Source organism: Phasianus colchicus, chromosome 5 (assembly GCF_987193195.1).
Source record: "Phasianus colchicus chromosome 5, bPhaCol1.hap1.1, whole genome shotgun sequence".
Classification (NCBI taxonomy): Eukaryota; Metazoa; Chordata; class Aves; order Galliformes; family Phasianidae; genus Phasianus; species Phasianus colchicus.
The window spans coordinates 13,669,172-13,683,083 of NC_143440.1; positions in this window are offsets into that span (position 1 = coordinate 13,669,172).

Consider the following 13,912-nt stretch of genomic DNA (forward strand, 5'->3'; position numbering starts at 1 on the left):
CACCACTGTGCTGATGGCAACTGGCTGGTGTTACAACACGTCCCAAGTGTCCTGGGGTGCAAAGCCCCGAAGGACACTGGCTCCTTGCTGCAACAGCCAGTCCCACTTACAGTGGTCATTTGTCCACACTTGCAGGGAGAAGGCAGCTTGTTCCAAATGATTATCTGAGAAATTTGCTCACCATGGTTACCCAGAAGTCCCACACAAATGGCCAATTCTCTTTTTTCTCCTCTCCTAAGCAGAAATTTCCAGGGGAGAAACACGTTAGTATGGACATCTTTCTCTGATTGAGGATCTGCCAATCTGCCAGTTTCCTCAGCTGTATTTGATGCAGTGGCACAGATGTTTGGTTTCATTAATCCTGAACCAGGCCATCTGTCACCAGTGGAACAGGTTTCAAGGATCTATAGCATAGAAATGCAGAGCAAGTGCTCCCAGTCCATTAAATGGATCTGCTCGCAGGCTTAACATAGATCCTTCCACTGTGCCCTTTTCAGTGCAGTGATTCCTGATGTGAGAATGAATCATACTATGCAGAACCACTACCAAGTTTCAAAGCAGCCCGAAGGGAAGCGAGGGAAATCAGGTGTTTCTTTCCTACTTCTTTGTCTCTTACAATTCGTTTCAAAAACTTAGAAGCTCCATGGGAGGAGCATTCTGTACCCGCACACTTCCTTCCTTGTTGAAACAAAGGTGGCAAAGTATTCTTGGACTAAGCATGTGTGTGTGGCTGGCCACATTAAGCTTTTACATCAGAAAAGCTCCAGGAAAAAATCACTATAAACTAAAAGAACCAACAGTAATATATATATAAATTTATCTGACTATGTCAGTCCTTCAGTGCTTCAGACATGTTCTAATTCCTTAGTCCTACCCACCAGCAATGATGTTACTGGACCATTCTGGATCTTGGGTTTGCCTTATGCAACCAGCTCTTTCACATGGTGACTTGCAAAGCTGCAGACTGTGTTTACTTTTTTATGGAATTTCAAGGTCTTAAGTACTTCAGATTTATGACTTATGGTATGTTTATACACAGCCTGACATAATGACGCTTTCATCATCACAGAGGTCCTGCTGAGCTATCTGGGGACATGGCAAACAAGGAGACAGAATCCAGCTCTCCTCCTGAACTCAGAAGCAAAATTCTCATTGACCAGTGAAGCAAACTGATAAGTAGAAGGGAAAACAGCAGTATTTGGCACCTTTTATTACTGTTAAGATTCATTAGCAGAAATGTATTAGAAATGTCATCTTTAGTGTTCTGCCTGAAACCACGTTAGAGGGAGGAAATACAGAAACATCAGAATTGGCCCTGTTGATTAGGAGCCCCACTTTCTACCACTTAGTTTAACTGACCATTACAGAAGCCAAGCACACCTGCATTTTGAGCCACACAAGCAAAAACAAATGATGCAGCCACAGGAACATGTTCTGCATGTTGGACCAAGTAGAGCAGGTTCTACTAATTACATCCTGCGTTTAGACTTCTGCAAACTTTCTGTCACTGTGTCCAAGAGGGTTTTTCTTAAGAAAAGAGAAAATGAGAAGTGCTGCAATCACTGCAACCAACCCTAGATTTTGAAGTCTCACAAAGCACTAGCGATGTGGCTTCACTGAACTATTTAAAAGCTTTCCTAAACAACTGGTAACAACTTTCAAAAACAACTGATTACGACTTTCATAGGAAGTGATACTTCAAGTTCTGGGAAATCTCATTTTCATTCTCATTTCCCTTTGTTCAGTTCAACACCATTCTGAAAAAGTCACTTTGTCTAATAGGCATTGTGACCTTAGCACTGTGCCACAGAAAATGAGATTCACCCCTTCAGAGCTGTAAGATGCTACTGCTCTATGTCACAGAGGTGGATCAATGCACTGTTTCTGCAAATACTGTGAAAAAGGCTAAAACTGAAAATACGACTAAGCAGAAGAATGCAAGCTCTGTAAAGAAGAGAGATGGAAAAGTCTACAAAAGAGAGGAGACAAATAGAGGTTTAGCTCCTGTGGAATCAGCAGAGAAATCAGTAGCAGAGATTCCAGCACAGGTGTTTGGAACCCATTTGCACATCTCTTAGATCATTCCTTACTCCCTTAACTTTTGGGCCACCTGTCAATACATAAATACTATTGAAACCCTTAAAAAATGCCCTCATGGTCTGAAGGAGCTCCCAGTCTAACAAAGTGCTTTCACAGCTAAAGTACCCACAGCAAGTAATGCTGTCCTCCAGCTGATAACAGCCAGCCCCAGGCAGTAACTACCACTCTTCCAGAAAATCAGTAAGAATATAGTCCTGCAGTTCTAAAATAAGCCTACAATTAAGTTAAATTTTAAGCGAAATCCTCCTCTTCTGAAGACAGCTTTTCAGTCCATTATTTCTTATTCTGACATCTGCTCTCCCCACCTCACTCAGCTGCAAAATCCCTAGCGGGTCAGAGACTCTCCCAAGGGTCTGCCCAGGTAAGTCAAGGAGGACAAGGAGTAGTCTCAGGAGGTCCTGGAAATAAGATATTACAGCATCTGATATATCAGCTTCCCTACCCCCACCCCCACCCAAAGGGCCATTTAAAAATCCAAATATAAATTAGCACCTCACCCACACAGTGCTTTTGCAAGCCTTCCTCCATAGCTACCTCTGCTTACAAACAGGTTGCTTTGCATAGCTTTGAAGAGGCGTGTTCCTATTGTAACAGCTTTTTACCACAACAAGGTTTGTGTGGGAAAGCAGAAGGTTTGTCCTTTCCAGCAATCAGATTTCCAAAGATACAGAAAGCTGTTCTGCCCCTCGAGTCTACCTGTCTTTCCTTAGCACCGGTGAACAGCTCTGCCAAAGTTCTCCTTGCATCAGCTTGGCTGATAGTGACGCCAGACCATGGAGAGATTCCACTGCTATTGGGAACTAGGAAACTGTCCTCCATCTGTAGGATGGTGGTTTGAAGCTGTGGCTTAAGGGAGCAGTGCATCAGTGAACCTGGGAAGCATAAGACCCAGTAATAACAGAGCATTCTAAAAAAGAGCAAAGAACTACTTTTGGTGTTATAGGTGCATAGTGACTTCAGTGAAAAAAGTGTCATATATATCCTACACAAAGAGACAAATGAGTGCTTGAAAATCAGAGCAGGGAACACAGCATGCACGCATCCTTTCCCTCCACTGACCCACACTGAGCTACTTCCCCACTGGCAGAGAGATGGAACCCTCCAGAGTGGGCCTCAGCACTTGCCAGCAGGCAGTCCAGAAGCAATGATCACAGACAAAAATAACTCTCAAAGATCTTTCCAAATATAGCTCATCATTATTGGTGCTGTATCAGTTTCATTTCAAGCTGTGTTTGGCAATGTCTCTCTCTTATTCCCTGTAAAGAATAACAACAGATCCAGAGGCACAAGGGCCTTTTCTCTAGAAAGGAAATTGGGGGAAAAAGTTTCATGTCAGACAAAAGGATGGAGATTTCTTGCTCTCCAATATTTAACCTTGATCCCTGATTAATCATAAGTTGGGTGAGCATAATAGGGGCTGCTGAAACTCAAAGGACACAGTAGTTTCCAGGCATGGCTATACTAAGAACAGTCTGCAAGCTGCAAGTTTGAGCAGTCATGACATGGGAAAACTATGTGTGGCTTGTGCATTACTATTAGTAAAACATCACCCCACGCACCTGTAAATGTTCAGTTGCACGTGACCAGCCTGAGCTAACTGGAACACTGCTGCTGTGTTACAACCTGACTTAAAGCTCACGGGGTGTGAATTTCTGGTATGAAGAAAAGCAGGGAAGAGAAAGGAGGATATCAGTGTTTTAACTTATTTATTTAATTAACTTTTTGCCTCGGAAACTTTTACTGGTATAAATGTTGGCAAATGTTGGTAAAATCCTGGCATTTCACAGAGGATGAGAAGGTTTAACCAGGGCAATCTTTAGTATTTGTGAAAAAATCAGAAAGCTGTTGTCAGAGCTTGGACTGCTTGGAAATGTGTAGGATAGGCCTGGTTAGGGACTGAGAAAAGGCCATATTTGCTTTTGAGTCACCTGGGGGTATTTATGAGACTGCTAGCCCAAATATGCCATTTTAAGGAATCTAATACTGTTTTCAAACAACTGAAAGCAAATCTTAATGATTTCAGAGGAAGACAATGCCAGAGACAGGCTGCTTTTTGGATCTGAAGATAAGTTCTTAGAAACACTGTGGTCCTTGGACCTTTATCTGCAGAACTGGGCAACTGCTTCCTTTATGTGCAGGCAAAAGAACCAAAATGATCCAAAGAAGTGTGACCCACACTGCCAGTCACAGTAAGAACATTTGCCTTGAAAAATAGCAAAACTCTACTCAGATACATAAAATCTACTGTTAGTTACACAATCTGAAGCACAGCAGCTGTGGACCTGACTAACTTGTGGTCATCTTACAGCTGTAGGTTGTTAGGATCGTAAGCAGGCAGATGCCACTTGTTGCCACAGCTAAACCACAACTTGAACTTGCATGTGATATTAATATTGCCCTTGTATGGGGTAACTCCCACACGGAGGTTTTAGTGGAAGTTCATGATGCAGTCATTGCTGTGACTCATGTTACGGTTTGTTGGTGAGAAGCACAATGCTAGTCCTTGCTGGGACACTCCTTCATCTTGAGATCAAAACACCATGCTAAGGAAATAGAGATGCTGTGGGCTGCTCTATACTGCATTGTCTGTTGCACACAGATATGCAAACATACACACACATATAGCCAGCACCATCAAGACAGGGAGTCTTCTCCTGCGTATGTGCAAATCCAAAGAGCTTGGATATGACAGTTCATGCCCTGGGTCTTCTTTCCCCACTCAGGGAGGAAGAATGAGCAATACACTACATTACCCTCAGCACTGGACCAGTGTATCTATTCTCCATGTAAACAAATACAAAATGAAAAACAAGAGAAGGAAGACTCAGAAACCTCAGTCTCCCATCAAGCCGATATGCAATTGTAGGCAAGCAATTAATTTTTGTGCTTCTCAGTCTGTAAATAAGGTATCAGGTTTTTGCTCCATGGGGATATATTGATGCTTTCTCTTGTTAATGCCATTAAGTTGTAAAGTGCTTTGGGATATTTGGCTCCCATGGTGCTTTAGAAACGCATGATTAAATTACACCCAATTATAAACCAAACCAGGTGATCTTGGAAAGGAAGGGATATTGCTCTGAGGCATTAATAGTCAACAGAATGCTCTAGGGGGAATCATGGGGAACTGCATATGCAATTTAATTTCCAGTGTCCATTGTAGATCTTCTATTTTCAGCCTGTATCTAAACACATTTTCTGAAGTCATTATTATCTTCTTTTGCATTAGAATGAGGTCCCGTCAGGTAAGTTCCCTGGATCCTAAATATAGCACTGTAGGATAAAATTCTACTAGATCCCATTCTAGGGAAACAACTCTATTTCTTCCTTATTCCTCAGAGATTTTTCTACCATGTCTCAAGCTTCTGCAAATAAACCCAATGGTTTGCCATTTAGGATGAAGAATAGGAAATCAGTTTACATCTGCTTGTGTCCTGCTGTCTTGCCTGAAGACAAGCAGGTTGTTACCAAGGGAATGTACCCTAAGACACAACCTCCATTTACTACCCTTTATGCTTGGTTACATACGCACAAGTTTCTTAAGTTGTTCAGGCCTAGAACAAGACCCAGGCCTCAGCACTTCTGCACAAGAAAATGACTACAACCACCAAACTGGATATGCTCCTTCTCAGGAGCACATGTAACAGAAGAAACATACCTATGGTTTAGTGACATGGATCAAGAAAGGCTGATCATTAAATAAAAACAAAGCAATCTGATACCCAATTACTTATTTTAGTGTATTACTTATTCTATTACTTTAATGTAATTCCCACTGCTCTTGATGGAATTAGAAGACCAGTAGAAGCATGTGGATAGCTTCTGAAGAAATATATGCATAGCCTGGTAATATATATTAATATATGGTTTCCTTGTTTTATATTTCTGTTTTAATAATAAACAAAATATATGTATTGATAAGCCAGACTGAAAAATTGGGCTTGAATCTCACAAATCCAAGTACCTATATTCTGCTTTCCCCCAGCCCAGGCAGAAAGATCATTTATTGTTTTGATTTCATGAACTGGGGCCTGTTCAGTTTTGCCTGGGACTACTGCTAATGAGACATCCTTATTACTGATGAGGCCTGAGCAGAGAACTGAACAAAGGAAAACACATTTACCTGACACAGTACCCATGGGTGTGCTAAAAGCACACCTAATGTACTTCCAGGGACTTCTATTGTTTTTTTCCCAACAAGACTGTCATGCAATCTCCTAAACATGACAGATTGTTTTTTCTGAATGAATCCTTCTCATTTAGAAAACAAATCCCAGTTGGATGGGAAAGACACTACCAGACAATGATTTGTAAAGCCAGTTGTCTGTTTCATCATGACATGATAAGCTATGAGCCTTGGACAGGCTCTACTATTTTAAATTCTAACCAACATCTGTAGAACCTACTACATAACGTCCTACACGTGCATATTGTTGAAGGCAGCTTGGAGCTGAGAAAATTGCTATCAAATAGATTAGATGGAACAGCAACAAAGGAATTATTGTGCTCATTGCCTAGGTGGGGAGCTGAGGTGCAGAACATGTTAGTGATATGCTCAAAGCCACAGAGGAAGCCTGACCTTAGTCTGCAGTCTTGTGTACAAAAGCACTCTTTTTCCTCAGCACTAACGTGAATTTTTTTGCTTACCTTTATCTTTGGAGATGTACCACAGCTTCTTGGAATCCAAAGGGTCAGTGTTCCCAGTGTCATTGTGGGCAATGACTCAGAAAAAGTATTTCCTTCCTGGAAGCAGGCCAGTGATGGTGTACTCATTGCTGTAGATTTTTCTGTGGCTGTGTGAACTATGTGGCAGTACTGATATCATGTTTCAGGATATCATAATGTGTCTGCTAGTTCTCTTCTTCATCTTGGCTGTCATTCTATTTTAGTGTCACAGTTTCTGGGACTTTCTCAAGCCAGCTGAGATTAGTGGCTGATCTGAGGAAATCTAAGAATTAATTTGCACATTTATGTGTTGATTTCTCCTGTTTGGAACCATCCCTGTGTTCTTTTCTGGGACAAAATTTTTTCACTTCAGCTCCTCCCTTCCAGAGTCTTTGTGTGTTTAATTAAAGCACTTTCTCCTTGATTTCTTCTGACTTGAGGAACCTGATTAGCAGCTTGCTGTATGTAATTCCTTTCTGATGAAAAAATGTGATTGCTAATTTTAAAAAGCACTCTGAAGAGAAAATGTACAAAATACAATGCAAAGATCTCTAACCCTTCCACCCCCTGCAGATCATTACAGTAATGAAAATTTCTCTAAGGAGCAAGCTAGTTTGTATGGACAAAGATGTATGAATGCACTGTGCTGTTCCAGCACAAACCACCATGTGGCTCTTCAGCCTCACAGTCAGGTCAAACCTATGAGAGGATAGAAGAAAAACAAGACAGAAAGAGAAATTAAAAAAATAAAATAATGAAAGACTGTATTGGAAAAAGAAGTCATTCTTCAGTCTGTTGAGTCAAGCCTGAAGAAGTGAACAATGGAGGCTGGAGGGAGAAACTTTCTACAACTAGGGTTGTAGTTGGTTAAGAGGAACAATGCCAGCTATTTTCCTAATACCCATACCACATGAAAAAAAACCAATAATACCTCAGCAATCAACAGCTTAGTGATGAGCACCTGATCACACCAGTTTCAGGTGAGAAAAGGTGAACACAGGACCATTTAAGAATAGTTCATGTAAAAAGTGAGTGAGAACAAAGAAAAAGAAGAGGAACATCTAATGCCTTATTAGATGATGTTCATCCTCTTTGCCACAAACAATTTTCTATGTCTGTTTCTAGTATGACTTCTACTTTTCTTTACAGTACTGCACATTGCCATTCTATACCAGAGAAGTTTATCTGGAGCCTGCATTCCCTCTGGGATTTTTTGGTGTTCCTCTGTTTGGAAATACGGTATCAAAGCACAGATTGGTTATGTAGTTCCAAAGTGGAGAATGAGAGTAGAAACAACCATTTTATTATTGATCACTGTGTCATCTTCTGAGATTTCCTTCAGTCAAGCCTGAACATCTGTCTACTCCGCAGAAATCAGTGCTATGTAACATGACTAACTGCTGCTTAGGGCAGTCAGCATCATGCTTTGTCACCTGAGAGTATCTTAGGCATAAAAATTCTGAATTTCATAATTAATAATCAAGAACTCCTTAATCCTAAACAATGATGATTTAAGTAATTTCCTACCTTGAATAGTGAGCTGGCTAGGGATTTCTTAGCATGGCATAATACTATAATTCTCAAGACTTAATTAGTGTCTTTGAAGATGACCTCTGATAATATTATTTTAACTTTGGCTTGCTGGCACCTGATTGCTCATCTCATTCAAACCAGCCACCTGAAAGAACTGTAATTCTGTCTCAGTACCACTGTATTTGAAACAAGCATTTCATAATTATGATAGTTTATTTGCTATAATACTTACCCACCTAACCCATACCTAGACTATGGCATCCTTGATAGAAATCAGAGAATATTCCAACCTAGACTTGTGTAATCAAATACTTGAGAGACAACAGTGGTGGAAGTAACAGCTATGATTACACCTAAGATTCAGGTATTCAGGAAACAGCTCAGTACTAGCCAGAAGGATGGCAGAATCCTTTAATTTGACTAAAGAACTGCACAGCTTGTGCAGGCCTCTATTTTCTCCTAGCACCTCTGAAAACACAGCAAGAAGTAGAGCTCTGATATTAAACACTACTTTGTGCAACATGAATTTGATCACCGTTTAAAAAAAATTATGTATATTTAAGAAGAAAGGACCAGTAAGAGATGGGAATTCCAGCTAGATGGATATTGCAAGTCTTACCGTAACTCCATTGCTTTTCCCACACTGGCTTCACTCGCAGCTTGGAAGGATACGTCTGTCCTGCAAGCCTCCTGCAGTATTAAGTGGTACTAAAGATAGGTATCTTGGTGCACTTGGTCTGTTCTTGGTGTTCTCTGCTTATATCCTCTAGTATGTATCCTGATGGCACAGCTTCTTTGGTTCCTGCCAGGCTGAGGAAATGTTGGAGCTGGAAAAATACAGCAGGTGGAGGACCGTCAGGACTTCTGCAGGCTCTATGACAGAAGGAGGACTGTGACATACTACTGTACTGGCAGGTCTATGTTTGCATATGTGAAGATAGAACTGTTCTTTTTTCAAGATGTCAAATCTGCAAGGTTTTAGGATAAAAAGGAACCTTGCTAAACACAGCAAAATCTATCTTTTGAAACTGAGACAATGCAGTTTCTAAGATGAACATATACACATAAAAACCCTGTTCTGAGGCAGGCCATTGAAGTGTAAAGTCCTCACAATGTTTGCAAAGGGCCCAACTGAAATCATTCTGGAAAGGGCATCTTCTGTGAAAACTGACCACCACTCATTTCCATGAGTGCCTGGGAGAGGTACCTATGCAGTACAATTCTATGTATCGCTTTTGTCTCTTCCTAACTGACAGATGGATGTGTGTAAACACATTTCCTCTAAGCTGTCCTGTACAGTTTTGAGAGCTGTTTGTCTATTCTTTTCTTAAAAATCCCTCTTAATAGTTTTGAGTGCAGTGGTTTGGCACTATCTGGACTGCTTGGACAAATGAATGCATTCAAGATTCTGTTCATGTTCTTCAAATTTATGTGCCAAAGATTATAGTACTCAAATTAACAGTCACTTTTGAAAACACAGATCTTGCTTTTTGCTCATTACTCTACCTTGTAGCTCATTTACGTCATAGCTGTCTAGTTAGATTGCCATACTAAATAAAAAGAGTGAAGGGTGTGATATTAAAAATTATCTGCATGTTTTGAATCAAATGAATAGTCCAAATTCCTGTTCTCCTTTGACAATCTCAGACAAAATGCATTAAAAAATAAATAAAAATAACTAAGACCATCCTCCTAGCCCCAGTCAACTTGCAGCCCAAGTGCAGCATGCTGTGCCAACCTCAATGCTAATGGCTTTTACAGAATGAAAACTCTTATGAGCATAAAGGGTCATAAGAAATATGGTGCATATGGGTAGAACATATTCTCCTAGGCTTAATGTAGAATAATGTGAGTTGTCAAACAGGAGAAGAAACATGGCTTCAGGCTTTAAACTGTTTTTATGTAGTCTTCTGATGTAAAGGAACCAGAACGCTTTTCCTTTTGAGTAACTATTTAACCTCAAGGCTCTCTGAGCATAGAATTCTCTTTCTTTTTTCTTTCTTTCCTTTTTTTTTCTTATGTTGTTGTTGTTATATTAGCTTCTACATTTCAGGAGTTGTTTATTTTTCCCCCTAAATTATGTGCACCAACAGAGGACCACTCCTATACTGATAGTTTAACTAGTGATAATTAAAGCCATTTATTGGTGGCCCCTAAGAAACTTCTGTTTTTCAAGTCCTTTAGTTATACAGTCAAATAGAGTAACAATTCTACATAACAAAGTAAAATTTGCCCAGTTCAGCATCTGTGAAGCAACACAATTCTTTAGAGTTTGTGATTTCAATCAGCCCAAAATTAGGCACAAACTTTTCCTACTACAAATCCAGTCTTAAGGGAGAAAAAGAACACAAATCCCACAGCTTCTAAAAAAGGTGATGGGCAACTGATGAAAGCAGCATAGCGATGTTAGAAATATCAAAAAAATTATTTTCTTTGTCATATATTAGGCAAACTGTACACAAACATCAAGCGTTGTCTCCACCTTAGAGCATCTTTATCATGTTGATCTGCTTGATTTTTGCATATACACTGCTGTTCCTGAGAGAATTCCTTCTTATGTTCTTATCTTAACAGTTACACATTTTAAGTGAATCACACTTTCAGGCACTTGTAATTACACATACAGACACTAGTATTAAGGCCTTCATTAAGTAAACTGCAAACACAATGCAATTCTTACACTGAGTCAGGATGAAGTTTGCCACACTGCTTCAGACTTTGGTCATAAATGCATAGATCTTGTCATAGCATACATGTTTAGAAAAACTGGACATTAAATACTTAAAGATATGTACTGATGGGATCCTTTGCAACAAGTGGTTAAAGGTGTGCTGGGAAATCCAGGTCCTGCATGGCTGAACATGCATTGTATCATGCTTCAGGTACCTGGAAAGACAAATGTTGCAGTTGCACAACTCTAATTACCCCTAATAGTGAATGCACCTGGCCAATAGTTTTCTAAATTGCTTTTGGACTGACATAAACCAAGAGGTATTGTCAGCTCACAGACACCTGGAGAAGAGCATAAACTTAGGGGTTACGTGAGCCCCTTAATTAAATCTAGACTTCACATAACCAGTAGTCCACTTACACATCTTTCACTAAGGTCCAGAAGAAGAAAGTAGAATTCCTTTGAATGTAGTATGAAGAAGAGGCATAATTTGCCATTAAAATGCTTATCACCAAATTATGAACTATATCTTGGTGTAATCTTACATTCTGGGGAAAACTATCTTCATTACTTTGCCCCCACTGACTTTAGTGTGACTTCCCATTTAAGTAAGAAATTCAACAGAGTGGCCAAGACTCTCACAGTCCAGCCTTCAAGCAAGGTTAAACCTCCATTCCATTTAAAAAAGCAAAAAATTCAGGGAACTGAATAATTTGCTGTAAAAACTGCTTCCATTGTATATAATGAGAAATGTTGGTATTTCAAAGGGGATATTTTTGGATATTGTGATTGATTGTAACTTAATTAGCATGGAAATGCAACATGCTGTCTGAGACAGAGGAAAGAATCCAAGAGCTAAAATATTAGCAGAAAAGGAAAAGCAAAAGTCTTGTTAGTAAAATGCTGCTGCTGACAGGAACATTCCCATGTGTTATGCAAGCTGTACTAAGCATTGATCATATGGTTGCTATCTGATGGATACAACACAATCAGTCACTTGCTTAATTCATTTCTGGTCTAAATCAGGGAAAGGCAATCAAACTTAAGTAGGGAGAAATACAAAGCACGAGTGCTTGAAATTAGACAACCAAATCCATGGGCGACTTTCTGAGATGCTGGCTGTTCTGCTGTGCTACTGTTGTATGTGGGCATCCAGATGTCTTTGAGGGTTGAAAAGCGGATCTCACTTTGAATAGCATGTCAAAATTTATATATCTTGCTAGATGCCATTTCCTTGATCAATCAATAGTACTCGGCTTTTTATTCAAAGCTTATTTTGCTTTTAATCTATATAATTTATATATGGCTACATAAAACATACAAATAATCTTGATCTGACCTTGGATTGGATCTTTGTTGCCTAGGACTCAAAGACTGCTACCTTCTTTTTCCTTCTTTCTGTGACATAGCCCAGCTCTGGGGAACCTCCAACCTGGACTGAGGAGTTCCTGGTGATGGTGACAGCTTCTTTCCCAACATCTACCCCTTAAGGCTGAGACACCTGTTCAAGAGACTCCACACAGAGAAAAAAAATCAGTATAGCACAGTACAAACAGAATTCATGGATTTCAAATTTTGTGCGTGTATGTGCGCATATGTATACATATATACCTAAGCAAGAAGTCAAGGATAACTTTCATGTTTACCTGATTCATAGCTGCCGTGTGTTTTTTTTTTTACAGCTTCTTACTTTGCCAGCTACTTCCCTTTATCACTTCAAAGGTTGAAACATTTAAATGCTTGCATTTATTCCAAAAATGAGCTTTCTGCAGAATGCTACAGAGCTTCACAGAAACACTTTCCTTCATCCATAGGAAGTTTGGATAAAAATGGAAAATTGCAACACTTCAGGTGAGAACTGACATATATTACTTCAGCTTGGAAATTTTACTTTTGAAATGCTTCAACAGGCCAGACACACTGACTACGCTGTCTTCTGTGATACACTTTGATCCTGAGAAAAAGAGAGGTACAAATGGCAGGACCAGGGATCCCAGTCCATAATGGAAAAACTAGCAAAGAGGTACCCAAACTATAAGTCCCAGAACTTCAGAGTTCAGCAGTGTTTTCTAACTAACTTAGGTTTTGGCTGACATATTTTCTTTCTTGGCTGCAAAACAAAATGTTTTTAAGCATTTCCTTTTAAATTATCTTCTCTCCTTCTCCACAGTATTTTCCAGAGAAAGATACTTCACTTCTGCCATATTCTACTAAGCTTATGTAACTGACACTAGAAGAGAATATTAGTCAGTCCTCTTTCATGGCCAGTCCATGTTGAGGGGTTTGAGTCTGCAAACACTGGTAGTGAAAGGACTGCTATTTGGTTCTGGTTTTAGTCCAAGCACAAAACAGTTTCTAAGCTCCTGTCCTTCTTATTTGTCCCCTGACGCATGAGGACAGTGTTCTTTTGGGAAATGGCAAGAAGGAAGAGGACAAAAACAGTGGGAAGCAGGACAGTGAAACTACATTAAAAACAGCTGGTCTAAGATGTTCATATGCTTACCCAATAGGTCATCTGGCAATAATTTCTGTTCTTCTGTTTCCAGGGGATACTGAAGCCCTCAGAGTTGGTAACATTATATTGAATTGGTATGCTTTCTTTTCTCCACCTTCTCCATACCAAAGTTACTTTCTACCTCCCCTACTTTGATCCAAGATATTTTCCCTAGCCATTCTCCTCTCAGTGTGAAGCAAGTTACCAGTTTTCCTCCATTGCCTTTGGGTGCTTTCCATTTCATTACAATGCATATTCTCTGTGAGTTCCAGGAACTCTGCTTTCCCCTGTGGCGGTTTTGGATTGTTTGCAGTGTGAACAGCTGACCAGAATGACATGGAGGGTCATTACTTAGAGGGTCATATCCTTCCACAGTGTAAATCAGTTCTATTGATTACAGCAAAATTGGACTTGTATCACTCAGTTTGGTAAGAATCTGTCCCACTGCAAGG